Source organism: Salmo salar, chromosome ssa02, assembly GCF_905237065.1.
Source record: "Salmo salar chromosome ssa02, Ssal_v3.1, whole genome shotgun sequence".
NCBI classification, from domain to species: Eukaryota; Metazoa; Chordata; class Actinopteri; order Salmoniformes; family Salmonidae; genus Salmo; species Salmo salar.
Genome location: NC_059443.1, coordinates 88,981,080 through 88,995,581, shown reverse-complemented (window position 1 = coordinate 88,995,581; position 14,502 = coordinate 88,981,080). Strand labels below are relative to the sequence as shown.

At 43.5% G+C, this 14,502-nt stretch overlaps 1 pseudogene; it reads right to left on the bottom strand.

Moving 5' to 3' along the window:
• LOC106599969 (piggyBac transposable element-derived protein 4-like) overlaps nt 1–13,712 on the bottom strand; it is a 39,229-nt pseudogene extending 25,517 nt beyond the window's left edge.
• Between the last annotated feature and the right edge of the window lie 790 nt (nt 13,713–14,502).

The following is a 14,502-nucleotide window of genomic DNA, read 5'->3' as shown; positions in this document are numbered from 1 at the left end:
CCGAGGTGGCTGAATAACTGTTGCTGCTGTTGAAAGAAGCGTTCCGTCCACTACATTATACGTCACACCAACAGCATGACCTTAAATTCCCAGACCGCCATCTGCTGACTGGAGTGGGTAACGCAGTTGAGTAAAATGTTTATTTAATTTTCAGACAACAAGTTAAAGTGTAGGTGTAGTTTTTACTCACCAGTGTAACAACACAGTGTGGTTAAAGACTTCGTAAGTAAGTTGTAGTCATGATCTGGTTTCCTATAAGTACAAACAGTTATGTTTTTGCGTTGTTACATATTTCTTCACTTATTTCCGGATATCTTCTAAACTACCCACAATGCACTATGTGCTACAGAGTTTTTATGCCAGCTCGGTATCTAGCTCAAACCTGTAAACGTCAGCCACACCTCATGCTTTCATATACTGTGTGGTTGTGATATCTAGTGGGAACGCATTAGCACGGTAGACTCTGCTGCCTTGTTGTCAGTAGGGATGTTACTTTTGATACCGGAGCTACGAGGCCTGCGTCCAAATCGCTAAGCAGTAAACTTCAAAGCAGTGTACCGATGCCTGTATCACTTTATCAGCAGCACATCATCAATGGCGTCTGAAGCTTCATTTCATCAAACAACCACCTGATTGGTTTGGTATTGGGCTTGTTCGACACTGCAAGCGACTGCCGACTGACTGATCTACAAATCACCTTGCATCATAAATAACTACTCATTATTATTTATAAATCAGTCACCATTTACCCACAATGTAGCATGGATTTGATGCTCTCGAGCACGGCCAGTGGTTTAGTGGATGACATAAAGGCTACGCTGTGCACGCTCTAGGGCGTGTGGGACGTCATCTATAATAATGTGACTGTTCTAAATTCTGTGTTGCTCAAACCTGTTGAACCTACATTACTGTTCAAAAGTTTGGGGTCAATTAGAAATGTCCTTGTTTTCCATGAAAACATACATGAAATGAGTTGCAAAATGAATAGGAAATATAGTCAAGACTTTGACAAGGTTATAAATAATGATTTATAATTGGAATAATAATTGTGTCCTTCAAACTTTGCTTTCGTCAAAGAATCCTCCATTTGCAGCAATTACAGCCTTGCACACCTTTGGCATTCTAGTTGTCAATTTGTTGAGGTAATCTAAAGAGATTTCACCCCATGCTTCCTGAAGCAACTCCCACAAGTTGGATTGGCTTGATGAGCACTTCTTACGTATCATACGGTCAAGCTGCCCCCACAACAGCTCAATAGGGTTGAGATCCGGTGACTGTGATGACCACTCCATTATAGACAGAATACCAGCTGACTGCTTCTTCCCTAAACAGTTCTTGTATAGTTTGGAGCTGTGCTTTGAGTCATTGTCCTTTTGGAAGCATTGAATGTGTTGGTCTGGAGGGAGGGGAGGTTTGGGGAGTACTGAAGGAAGCATTGAACGTGTTGGTCTGGAGGGAGGGGAGGTTTGGGGAGTACTGAAGGAAGCATTGAACGTGTTGGTCTGGAGGGAGGGGAGGTTTGGGGAGTACTGAAGGAAGCATTGAACGTGTTGGTCTGGAGGGAGGGGAGGTTTGGGGAGTACTGAAGGAAGCATTGAACGTGTTGGTCTGGAGGGAGGGGAGGTTTGTGCGTGAGGCTGTCATCCTGGGTCATATTTTTACAGTGGTATAAAGTACTTAAGTAAAAATACTTTAAAGTACCAATTCAGTAGTTTTTGGGGGGTATCTGTACTTACCCATTTATATTTTTGACAACTTCTACTTCAATACATTCCTCGAGAAAATATTGTACTTCTTACTCTATACATTTTCCCTGATATCCAAAAGTCCTGGTTCCATTTAGAATGCTGAGCAGGACAGGAACATGGTCCAATACACGCATTATCAAGAGAACATCCCTGGTCATCTACTGCCTCTGATCTGGAGGACTCACTAAACAGAGAACATCCCTGGTCATCTACTGCCTTGCCTCTGATCTGGAGGACTCACTAAACAGAGAACATCCCTGGTCATCTACTGCCTCTGATCTGGAGGACTCACTAAACATAAATGCATCGTTTGTAAAATATGTCTGAGTGTTGGAGTGTGCCCCTGGCTATCCGTAAATAGTAAAAACAAGAAAATGGTGCCGTCTGGTTTGCTTAATATAAGGAATGTGAAATTATTTGAAGTATATTTTAGAAATTACATTTACTTCTGATACTTAAGTATATTTAAAACCAAATACATTGAGACTTTTACTCAAGTAGTATTTTACTGGGTGACTTTCACTTTAATTTGAGTAATTTTCTAAACCTCTTGAGGATACCCTAGGATAGGGGGCGCCACAGCGCATTTTGAAAAAAAATCGTTCCCATTTTCAACGGCCTACTAATCAAACTCAGAAGATAGGGCATGCATATACTTATTATATATGGATAGAAAACACTCTAAAGTTTCTAAAACTGTTTGAATGGTGTCTGTGAGTATAACAGAACTCATTTGGCAGGCAAAACCCTGAGACATTTTCTGACAGGAAGTGGATACCTGATGTGTTGTATTGAGTTTAAACCTATCCCATTGAAAAACAAAGGGGTTTAGGAATATTTTGGCACTTCCTATTGCTTCCACTAGATGTCGCCAGTCCTTTCACAGTGGTTTGAGCCTTATAGAGTCAAAACTCAGTGAATGACAGGAGTTTGAAATTGGTCACAGGGGATGGGCCATCACCATTATGACGCCGGGCGGCCATGTCTGCCCCCACCTTTGGAAACGGTTTTAAAGGCAATGAAATCATCCCCCTCGAATCTTATTGGCTCTCTTGGTGTTAGTGGCCCTGAACATTTATTTTATACAACGTTTGACATGTTTGAACGAACCTACATGCGCGAGGATTGCTTTCAGTATGAAGTGCAGAGCTGCGTTTGGAGAGAGCCATAGGACGCGCTACCAACATCAGGCTAATGGAACGTGAAGTATGGACTTTTTGACCGAAAATACATCTGTTGTGGACCTGGGATGCTTTCTGATGAAGACAACTAAAGGTAGGCGATTATTGACAATATTATTGAAGATGAGATGGTTCATACTGTTGCATCCAAGATGGCGCCGAGCACTGTATATTAGCTGATTTTCTGAGTATCGCATCTCCTTTTATCGCAAAGTGTGATTACCCAGTAAAGTTAATTTAAAATCTGGTATGACGGGTGTTCTCAAGAGATATTCATCTATAAATGTTAGATTGACAATATACATTTAAAAAATCGTTATAGTATAGCAATTTATTGAAACGTAGCATTGTTTACCGGGACGCTTTTGAGGGGAAATTAGGTAGTCAACGTCAGACAGAGATGTAAAATGCTGTTTTTATATATAAATATGACCTTTATTGAACAAAAGAATGCATGCATTGTATAACATGATGTCCTAGGGGTGCCATCTGATGAAGTTTGTAAAAGGTTAGTGCTACATTTAGCTGTTTATTGATAATATGTGATGGAAGTGGTTGGTCGGAAAATGGCTATGAAGCTGCTTTTTACGATGGACTCATCTAATATAATCTAATGATTTGCTTTTCCTGTAAAACCTTTTTGAAATCGGACGACGTGGGTCGATTCAGGAGAGGTGTATCTATAAAAAAAAAAAAAAATTTTTTTATTTTTGTAAAAAATTATGCTAATTTTTTAATGCTAATTGGCGATATGATTTTTCGCTGGATTTTGATCCCGCTAACGGGATCAGATGCTCAAGAGGTTTTAAGGTATCTTTACTTTTACTCAAGTGTGACAATTGGGTACTTTTCCCACCACTTTTATAACGATCCCTTGCGTCATCCAGCCGTTCCTCTGGGTAACCCCGCTGTCTGAAACACTCATCCAGCCATTCCTCTGGGTAACCCCGCTGTCTGAAACACTCATCCAGCCATTCCTCTGGGTAACCCCGCTGTCTGTAACACTCATCCATCCATTCCTCTGGGTAACCCCGCTGTCTGAAACACTCATCCAGCCATTCCTCTGGGTAACCCCTCTGTCTGAAACACTCATCCAGCCATTCCTCTGGGTAACCCCGCTATCTGTAACACTCATCCAGCCATTCCTCTGGGTAACCCCGCTGTCTGAAACACTCATCCAGCCATTCCTCTGGGTAACCCCGCTGTCTGAAACACTCATCCAGCTATTCCTCTGGGTTACCCCGCTGTCTGAAACACTCATTCAGCCATTCCTCTGGGTAACCCCGCTGTCTGTAACACTCATCCAGCCGTTCCTCTGGGTAACCTCGCTGTCTGAAACACTCATCCAGCCATTCCTCTGGGTAACCCCACTGTCTGAAACACTCATCCAGCCATTCCTCTGGGTAACCCCGCTGTCTGAAACACTCATCCAGCCATTCCTCTGGGTAACCCCGCTGTCTGAAACACTCATCCAGCCATTCCTCTGGGTAACCCCGCTGTCTGTAACACTCATCCAGCCATTCCTCTGGGTAACCCCTCTGTCTGTAACACTCATCCAGCCATTCCTCTGGGTAACCTCGCTGTCTGAAACACTCATCCAGCCATTCCTCTGGGTAACCCCTCTGTCTGTAACACTCATCCAGCCATTCCTCTGGGTAACCCTGCTGTCTGAAACACTCATCCAGCCATACACCTGCTTTGTAAAAGAGACAGAAGAATGCACAATGGTCAATGCTATCTGGGATCCTTGGGACATCCCTACCCTGAACCCTAACCTTAACCCCTACCTTAACCATTTTAAATGTCAACTTTAATGGGCTATGGACGTCCCAAGGATGTATCTCTACCTGAAAATACATGATCTAAGTGATTGATAGTTGCTATTCAGCAGTCATAAAGCCTAATTTACTTTAATGAACTACTAAAATAGTGATTTTGTCAGACAGCAGCTCTACACTTTATTGACTGACTGATCCATTCATCCTTCCATCCCTCCTCAGCCTTCCTCTCCTCTGAAGACCCAGTGAGGGTGGAGCTCAGTCAGAGAGCTGTTGAGGGACTGGTTAGGAAGAACACTTCTACAGCCAGAGAGGTGAGAGGTCACACATGGTTTAGATGGTAAATATTTATGTCCCCTTAGTGGTTCATCACGTCAGCAAATGGGAATATGTTCCATCATCTATTTTTATTTACATTAGTACAAATAGTCCACTGATATTGGTGTAGTTTCTCACCCTTTTGGCTGTATGAAAGTTAATTTCCCCTCAGACACACATATTTGTTCTTTGTTATTACCCGGGCCACTGCCTGTTCACCCTGTTATCATGCAGGAGGTGAGGTCAGTACAGGTGCATCAAAGCTGGGACCGAGAGACAGAAGCTGTTTTTCAATCTCAAGGCCATCAGACTGTTAAATAGCATCACTAACACAGAGAGGATGCTGCCTACATACACAGACTTGAAATCATTGGTCACTTTAAGGAATGGAACACTAGTCACTTTAATAATGTTTACATATCTGGCATTACTCATCTCATATGTATATACTGTATTCTATCCTATTCCACTGTATCTTAGTCTATGTATTACTCATCTCATATGTATATACTGTATTCTATCCTATTCCACTGTATCTTAGTCTATACATTACTCATCTCATATGTATATACTGTATTCTATACTATTCTACTGTATCTGTCTATGCCGCTCTGACATTGCTCGTCCATATATTTCTATATTCTTATTCCATTACTTAGATTTGTGTGTATTAGGTATTTGTTGTGAAATTGTTAGATATTACTGCACTGTTGGAGCTAGGAACACAAGCATTAGTTAGATATTACTGCACTATTGGAGCTAGGAACACAAGCATTTAGTTAGATATTACTGCTCTGTTGGAGCTAGGAACACAAGTGGGATTGATACGGTTTCAGTTTTTAATAGTTGAATCCTTTGATGTATTGTTGATTTTTTTTTTTTTAAGTGAGACGAAATGTACATACCATTAATTTTGATAGTGGAAGAAATACAGATTTTATACTGTTTTTCATACTAAGATGGACCAAGATACGTGTTGCTTTTGTACATATTTGTTCATTGGTTTAGCAAGAGTCTGTTGATTGGTCAGTCATTGGGTTCATTTGTTTTGCAATATGTTCAAATCAAGCTTTATTTATACAGCAAATTTCAGACATGGAGGCAACACAATGGCTTCACAGGAAAAAACAAATAAAAAAACAATGAAATTAAACAGAAATATTTAGTACACAACAAACATAAGAGGATAAAAAACAGAAGACTAACAACTGAAAGACTAATGAACATTCTAAGGAAATGCCATTGATTAAAATATTAATTGGATGCAACATCCAACTGAAAATATCAGCTTGTTTTACTACATTGTTTGTTGTTACGTTCCCCAGCAAGAAAACCAAATGTCACTAAAATAGAAAAGGGAACTAACAACAACCACAACTAAACAGGTGGGGTTTTAGGAGGGGTTCTGAAAGACACTATGGGGGTGTCCACTGAAAGTTGACTAGTAACAACAACTGGGACCTAAAAGACACCCACCATGAGACCCACTAAATCTGCCCAAGAAGAGGCAAACAAAAGAAAAACCCACACCAAACTTAAAGACAGGAAGCAGGTGTAACACATACTGACTAAGGAGGTGACACCAATCAGTGTGCCCTACGAGCTAGACGTGCTAAAGTACACCCCTTTGTTAATATGTATTGGCAATCATTTACTTAATGGTGAGGCATGGAATAATAAAACATGTATATTTTGTCAAGCTGAATGTTTAAAATATGAGATTTGAGACATGCTTCCTCAGTAGTGGAATAAAGACAATTAGCACTTGAATGTTGTCAAGAAATGATGGCGTGATGTAGGACTGTTAATAAAATTGATTATAGACCAATCTATTATACTGCGTCCATGTGTTTAGGCTGCAAGTACGTTGAAATTAAGTTGTTTAAAAAACTTCACTTTCAACGTATAATCACACCCATCATATAGCACGTAGGGCATAGTATTCTTTCAATTACATTTTGCTAGGTGGGATAGCCCCACAGTCAAAACACAGTTTTAACGTGTCCAAATCAATAACCAATATGCAGAAACAGTTTGTGATAAATTGAAAACCTAAACATTTTGAAGTGTTGCATTTTGATTCAAGTGGGTCACCAACATGGTAAGTGTAACACATTTTTTTTGTCACTTTTTGTTAAATCTCATAAATAGTAACTCTTCCAACTCAGAGCCTGGATTTTCCCCCTGAGGATAATATCCATATCATGTTGAAATCAATAGAACAGGGGACAAACGCTTAGGGTTCTACATTGTGACATCATTAAAATACTCCTACTACAATGTTAAAACATTCTATATTGTGACATCATTAAAATACTCGTACTACAATGTTAAAACACTCTACATTGTGACATCATTAAAATACTCCTACTACAATGTTAAAACATTCTACATTCTGACATTATTTCATCGATATCATGAAACAACTCCTTCATGTATTTTCTGATGTTTAATCAGAGATCTTTTATCAGAGTATCTCTTCCCACATTGATCACAGCTATAAGATTTCTCTCCAGTGTGTGTTCTCTGGTGTTTAGTTAGACAGCTAGATGTAGTAAAACTCTTCTCACATTGATCACAGCCATAAGGTTTCTCTCCAGTGTGTGTTCTCTGGTGTGATTTCAGGGTTTGTAGCCCAATAAAACTCTTCCCACATTGATCACAGCCATAAGGTTTTTCTCTGGTGTATAGTTAGACAGCTAGATGTAGTAAAACTCTTCCCACAGTGATCACAGCTATAAGGTTTCTCTCCTGTGTGTGTCCGCTGGTGTACTATCAGGTTGCTTAGCTGAGTAAAACTCTTCCCACATTGATCACAGCCATAAGGTTTCTCTCCCGTGTGTGTTCTCTGGTGTATAGTTAGACAACTAGATGTAGTAAAACTCTTCTCACATTGATCACAGCTAAAAGGTTTCTCTCCTATGTGTACCCGCTGGTGTCCTATCAGGGTGCTTAGCTGAGAAAAACTCGTCCCACATTGATCACAGCCAAAAGGTTTCTCTCCAGAGTGTATTCTCTGGTGTGATTTCAGGGTTTGTAGCAGAATAAATCTCTTCCCACATTGATCACAGCCGTAAGGATTCTCTCCTGTGTGTGTTCTCTGGTGTATAGTTAGATAGCTAGATGTAGTAAAACTCTTCCCACATTGATCACAGCTAAAGGGTTTCTCTCCTGTGTGTGTTCTCTGGTGCATAGTTAGATTGCTAGATGTAGTAAAACTCTTCCAACATTGATCACAGCTATAAGGTTTCTCTCCTGTGTGTGTTCTCTGGTGTGATTTCAGGGTTTGTAGCAGAGTAAAACTCTTCCCACATTGATCACAGCCATATGATTTCTCTCCTGTGTGAATTCTTTGATGTATTTTAAGGTTTGATGAAGAGTTGAATCTTTTCCCACAGTCAGAGCAGCAGTGAGATTTCTTCCCTGTGGGTCTCTGCTGGTGTTTCTTGAGGAGTTCTGATCTGGAGAGACTCCTCTCTGCCTCGTCAGCATCATGATGTTGTTGAGGCTCCACAGAGGATCCACGATAGTCACGTCTCTCTCCTGTGTGAACGACAAAGTCAGACAGATGGTTAAAGGCCCACAACAGCAGAAATCCACTGTTTATTTGAGGTAAAAGGTGATGTCCAGATCATACCCATGAAGTTGTACAACAACTGACTTCTTAAATTTGAAAATTAAGACAGTCAAGAAATATCAGGGACACCAGGCCTGGTTTTCATAGCTGTTTTTGAAAAGGCTATGGATAAAGTACGACTGGAGTTTATATATAAATGCCTAGAATATTTCAATTTTGGGGAATCTCTTATAAAATGGGTTAAAGTTATGTATAGTAACCCTAGGTGTAAAGTAGTAAATAATGGCTACATCTCAGAAAGTTTTAAACTATCTAGAGGAGTAAAACAAGGTTGTCCACTATCGGCATATTTATTTATTATTGCCATTGAAATGTTAGCTGTTAAGATTAGATCAAACAATAATATTAAGGGATTAGAAATCCGTGGCTTAAAAACCAAGGTGTCATTGTACGCCAATGATTCATGTTCTTTTAAAACCACAATTAGAGTCTCTTTACGGCTTCATAGAGGATCTAGATACTTTTGCTATCCTCTCTGGATTAAAATCAAATTATGATAAGTGATATGATACTACGTATTGGATCACTAAAAAAATGCACATTTTACATTACCATGTAGTCACTCCAATACATTTTTATAGAAAGTTAGCAAAAACAGATAAAATCTTGCTACCATGGAAAGGAAAATACCTGTCTATTTGTGGGAAAATCACCCTGATTAACTCTTTAATGATATCACAGTTTACCTATTTGCTTATGGTTTTGCCTACACCTAGTGACCTGCTTTTTAAATTATATGAACAAAAAAGATTAAATTTTATTTGGAATGGCAAGCCAGATAAAATTAAAAGGACCTATTTATATAACGAATATGAATTCGGAGGGCAGAAATTATTAAATATTAAAGCATTAGACCTCACTAAAGGCATCAGTCATACCAAAGTTATATTTAAATCCAAACTGGTTTTCTAGTAAATTGGTACATGTCTCATCCTATGTTCAAGAAGGGCCTTTTTCCCTTTATTCAGATTACACCTGCCCACTTTCGGTTGTTTGAAAAGGAAATAATCTCCAAAATATCTTTATTTTTTTAAACAAGCCTTAGAAAGTTGGTTGCAATTTCAGTTTAATCCACCTAAAACAAATAATAAAACAAATAATAACAAAAATTGTGGTTAAAAATGAAATACAATAATTGATTAAAAAAAATGTATTTTTCGAAGACATTTAAAAAAATATATATATAATTTTAGTGAATGATATTATAAATAGGACTGGTGGAGTGATGTCACACATGCAGCTAACACAGACATATGGAAATGTCTGCTCTACCCAAAATTACAACGAATTAATTGCAGCATAACCACAAAAATGGAAGAGGCAAGTAGAAGGGGAAAAAAGTAAGGAACTTGTATGTCGGCCCTGTTTTAAAGAACATAAATGGTTAAAGAAAAGTGTGATAAATAAAAACATATACCAATTTCATTTAACCTCTCTCGGGTATGTGGGACGATATCAAACCACGTTGTCCGATTTCCAAAAGGCTTTACAGCGAAAGCGAAACATTAGATTATGTCAGGAGAGTACATCGACACAATAACCACACAGCCATTTTCTAAGCAACTAGCATGCATCACAAATACCCAAAACACAGCTAAATGAAGCACTAACCTTTGACGATCTTCATCAGATGACACTCCTAGGACATTATGTTATACAATGCATGCATTTTTTTGTTTGATAAAGTTCATATTTATATATAAAAACAGTATTTTACATTGGCACGTGACGTTCAGAAAATATTTTGCCTCCAAAACTGCCGGTGAATCAGCACTACGATTTACAGATATACTATTCAAAAACCTTGATAAAATATTAAACTGTTATTCAAAGAATTATAGATAAACATCTCCTGAATCGAACCACGTTGTCCGATTTCAAAAAGGCTTTACAGAGAAAGCAAAACATTACATTATGTTAGGATACCAACACAGCAACAGAGTAACAAAACAGCCATTTTCTTAGCGTTTTCAAAGCAACGGTAGCCGTCCAAAAGCAGAAAACCAGCTAAAATGAAGCACTAACCTTTGACAGTCTTCATCAGATGACACTCCTAGGACATCATGTTACACAAAACATGCATTTTTTGTTCTATCAAGTTCATATTTATATCCAAAAACAGCAGTGGCGCGTGAAGTTCAGAAAATATTTAGCCTCCAAAACTGCTGGTGAATCAGCGCTACAATTGACAAAAATACTATTCAAAAACCTTCATAAAATATTAAACTGTCATTCAAAGAATTATAGATTAACATCTCCTGAATGTAACCGCATTGCCAGATTTCAAAATAACTTTACTGGGAAATAACACTTTGCAATAATCTGAGTACTGTGCTCAGAAAAATACACTAGGCGATACAGATAGCCGCCATGTTGGAGTCAACTAAATTAATAAATAATATTAGAAATATTCACTTACCTTTGATGATCTTCATCAGAAGGCACTTCCAGGAATCCCAGGTACTCAACAAATGTTGTTTTGTTTGATAAAATCCATAATTTATGTGCAAATAGCTCCTTGTTGTTCGCGCGTTCAGTTCAGCTACTCAAAATGTCGGAAGTGCGCCGAAAATGTGACGATGAAAGTAAAAAAAATAATGTCTTTACGTTCGTTCAAACATGTCAAACGTTGTAAAACATCAACCTTTAGGGCCTTTAGAACATGAAGATTCAGTAATATTTCAACCGGACGGTTCCTGTGTCTTGAAAAAGACTTTGGAACGGAACATCCTCTCTCGTGAACGCGCCCCAATGAAGTGATGTCATTCTCTGGGTGACAAACTTCCCAGGCTTCTCATTCGGTCTCTGTTCATCGTAGACGCTTCAAACAACTTTCTAAAGACTGTTGACATCTAGTGGAAGCCTTAACCCTCCCGTTGTCCTCCCATTCTGCCTACTCCCCGTGTCCCCGGGCGGGTCACCCTGTCTGTCTCGGCTAAAGGCCCAGAGGGCACAAGTGTGACAGTAGGCGTGCGAACAGCCTTTGCAGATGTATTTCTTACACCTGCAGCACGCCGTGTGTGTCTTGGCGTCCTTCTTGGGCGGGCAGAGCTGACACCTCTTCCTCTTACTCGACACTAGCGGGGCAGCGGCCGGGCCAGCGGCGTCCAGGCCGGCGGCGTGCTCCCGGGCCGGCGGAGGAGCGGCGTCGCGGTCGGCACTCTGCAGGACTTTGACGAGCGCGGACGCGGCTTCGGTGCGGGGGAGACGCTGCCTTCTTTGTATCAAGGGCTTGACAAGCGCCTTTCCCAGCTGCTCCAGGAACACCCTCCTCTTGTTCCGCTTCCGAGGCATCCAGTCGGGCTTGATCTCTCGCCATATGACAAAGGCGTTGTAGGAGGACACGTCGAGGATGTTGTGGAAGATGACCAGGGGCCAGCGGGCAGTCATCCGTCTGCAGCTGTAGGTGCCGACCACCTTGTCTAGGTTGTCCACGCCGCCCTTGTTGCGGTTGTAGTCTAGGATGAGGGCCGGTTTCCGGTCGCGGTGATCGCTAACGTCGGCCTCCGCGTGCAGCGTGCTCAGGAGCAGCACGTTCTTATTTCTCTTTGCCAGGTAGGACACCAGAGTGGCGGTGGGCGTGAAGGCGAACCTGGAGGACGAGACCTGTCTGCCCTTTGACTGGAGCAGTGCGGGAGGGAGCTCGGGCTTGTTCTTTCGCACCGTGCCGACCATGGTGAGGTTCCTCTCGAGGAGCCGCTGGTCGAGTTCGCAGGAGGTGAAGAAATTGTCGCAGGTGACGTTGTGACCAGCGGGCAGCCCCTGCGTGAGATCGAGGACGACGCGGGCGCCCTGGTTCTTCACGGGGGCTCCGCCGGCCGCCTTACCGGTGTAGACTTGCATCTTCCAAGCGTAGCTGGACTTGGCGTCGCAGGCCACCCACGACTTGATGCCGTATTTGGCCGGCTTGCTGGGGATGTACTGTCGGAAAGGACAGCGCCCTTTTGGGAGAGGGAGAGGAAGAAGATTAGATGCTGACGCTAACTCTCTATACTACCGCTGGCTCATCAAGCAGCGTCATGATGCTGATGCTACTGCTGCTGCTGCTACTGCTGCTGCTGCTGATGATGATGATGCCGCTGACGCTACCCCTCTATACTACCGCTGGCTCATCATTGGGGGGGGCGAACGGCGTTGCTACCGCTGACGCTACCTCTCTATACTACACAGATACACAGATACACAGATACATAGACGGTACCTCTGAACGGGACCAGTTGTTGGTCCACCGTCAAGTCAGACCCCGGGTTGAGAGGAAGGAGATTAGCAGCGTCGTGCTGCTGATGCTGCTGCTGATGCTGCTGCTGATGCTACTGCTGCTGCTGATGCTACTGCTCCTGATGCCGATACCCCTCTATACTACCGCTGGCTCATCATTGGGGGGCGCACGGCGTTTATGTTACACGCCGACGCTACCTCTCTATAGTACACGCACAGATACTCACAGCAGATACGCACAGACACACACACGGTACCTCTGAACGGGACCAGTTGTTCGTCCACCGTCAAGTCGGACCCCGAGTTGTAGAGGGCCGGCAGCCGCTCCTCCCACAGGTCCCAGACCTCTCTTATGGCCGCCAGTCTGTCGGCGGCGAGTCTCGCGGGTCTCGACCGGCGGTCGTCAAATCGCAGCAGCCTCGAGTACTTGTGAAAGACCTTGAGCGGCATGGTGGCTCAGAACACGGTCCTGCCGCTCTCCGTGTCCCACAGGCTGGCCGTGGCCTCGCCCCGGGACCTGTAGACGCCCGATAGGATTAGCAGCCCTAGGTAGGCGCGCAGGTCGACTGAGTCCATGGGTCGCCAGCCGTCAACGTATTTTCTCACCCCCTGCAGATTGGTCATGTCCACGACGATCTTTTCTATCGCCGGCGTGACAAACAGCCGGAAGGTGGACTCAATGTCGAGCACGCGCGACGGCGCGTAGGCCGTAGGGCCAGGCGTCACCGCGGGGCCGGGGTGGCGCGGGGCAGGTCCGGGCCGCGATAGGCCGCGGAGGACCATTTGATTTTGCCGTTTTTTGACAGCAACGTCTCCCTTCGGGCTTGGACGGCCGCCGCCGCCGCCGTGTCCTCTCGCTCTGGCTCTCTGTCTTGCTCCTCCTCCTCCTCCTCCTCCTCCCCTGAAGAAGAAGAAGAAGAAGAAGAAGAGGAGCGTGACCGCAAGGCCGAGTCGTCCGCGTCACGGACGGGGTCGTATTCCTCGCCGTCTTCGTCTTCCGAAACGTCCTCCTCTTCGGAATCGCAAAAGTCTTCTTCGTCTTCTCGGTCGACGCTGGAGGCTATCTGTTCCAGGACCTGAGCCGCGCTGAAATCGGGACCGCGGCGAGGCGCCGGGCGGGGTTGTATTCCTCGCCATCGTCCTCATCGTCGTCCTCGTCGTCCTCGTCTTCTTCTTTTTCTTCTTCCTGACAATATTAGTAGCCTCTCTACGGCCGGCCGACTGCACGCTGACGCGCCCGGCCCGGGGGGGTCTCTCTGACCCGGCCTAGACAACTGCAGAGGGGGATATAACATACGCATTGCTAACGCTTCCCCCGGGGTCTCTCTGACCCGGCCTGGACTCGGGGTGAAACGGCTCCTAACGCGTGGCCGACTCATTGCTGACGCGCGGCCGAGCCGGGGGGGTCTCTCTGACCCGGCCTAGACAACTGCAGAGGGGGATATAACATACGCGTTGCTGACGCACGGCCGAGCCGGGGGGTCTCTCTGACCCGGCCTAGACAACTGCAGAGGGGGATATAACATACGCGTTGCTGACGCATGGCCGAGCCGGGGGGTCTCTCTGACCCGGCCTGGACGCGGGGGAACGGCTCCTAACGCGTGGCCGAGCCGGCGGGTCGC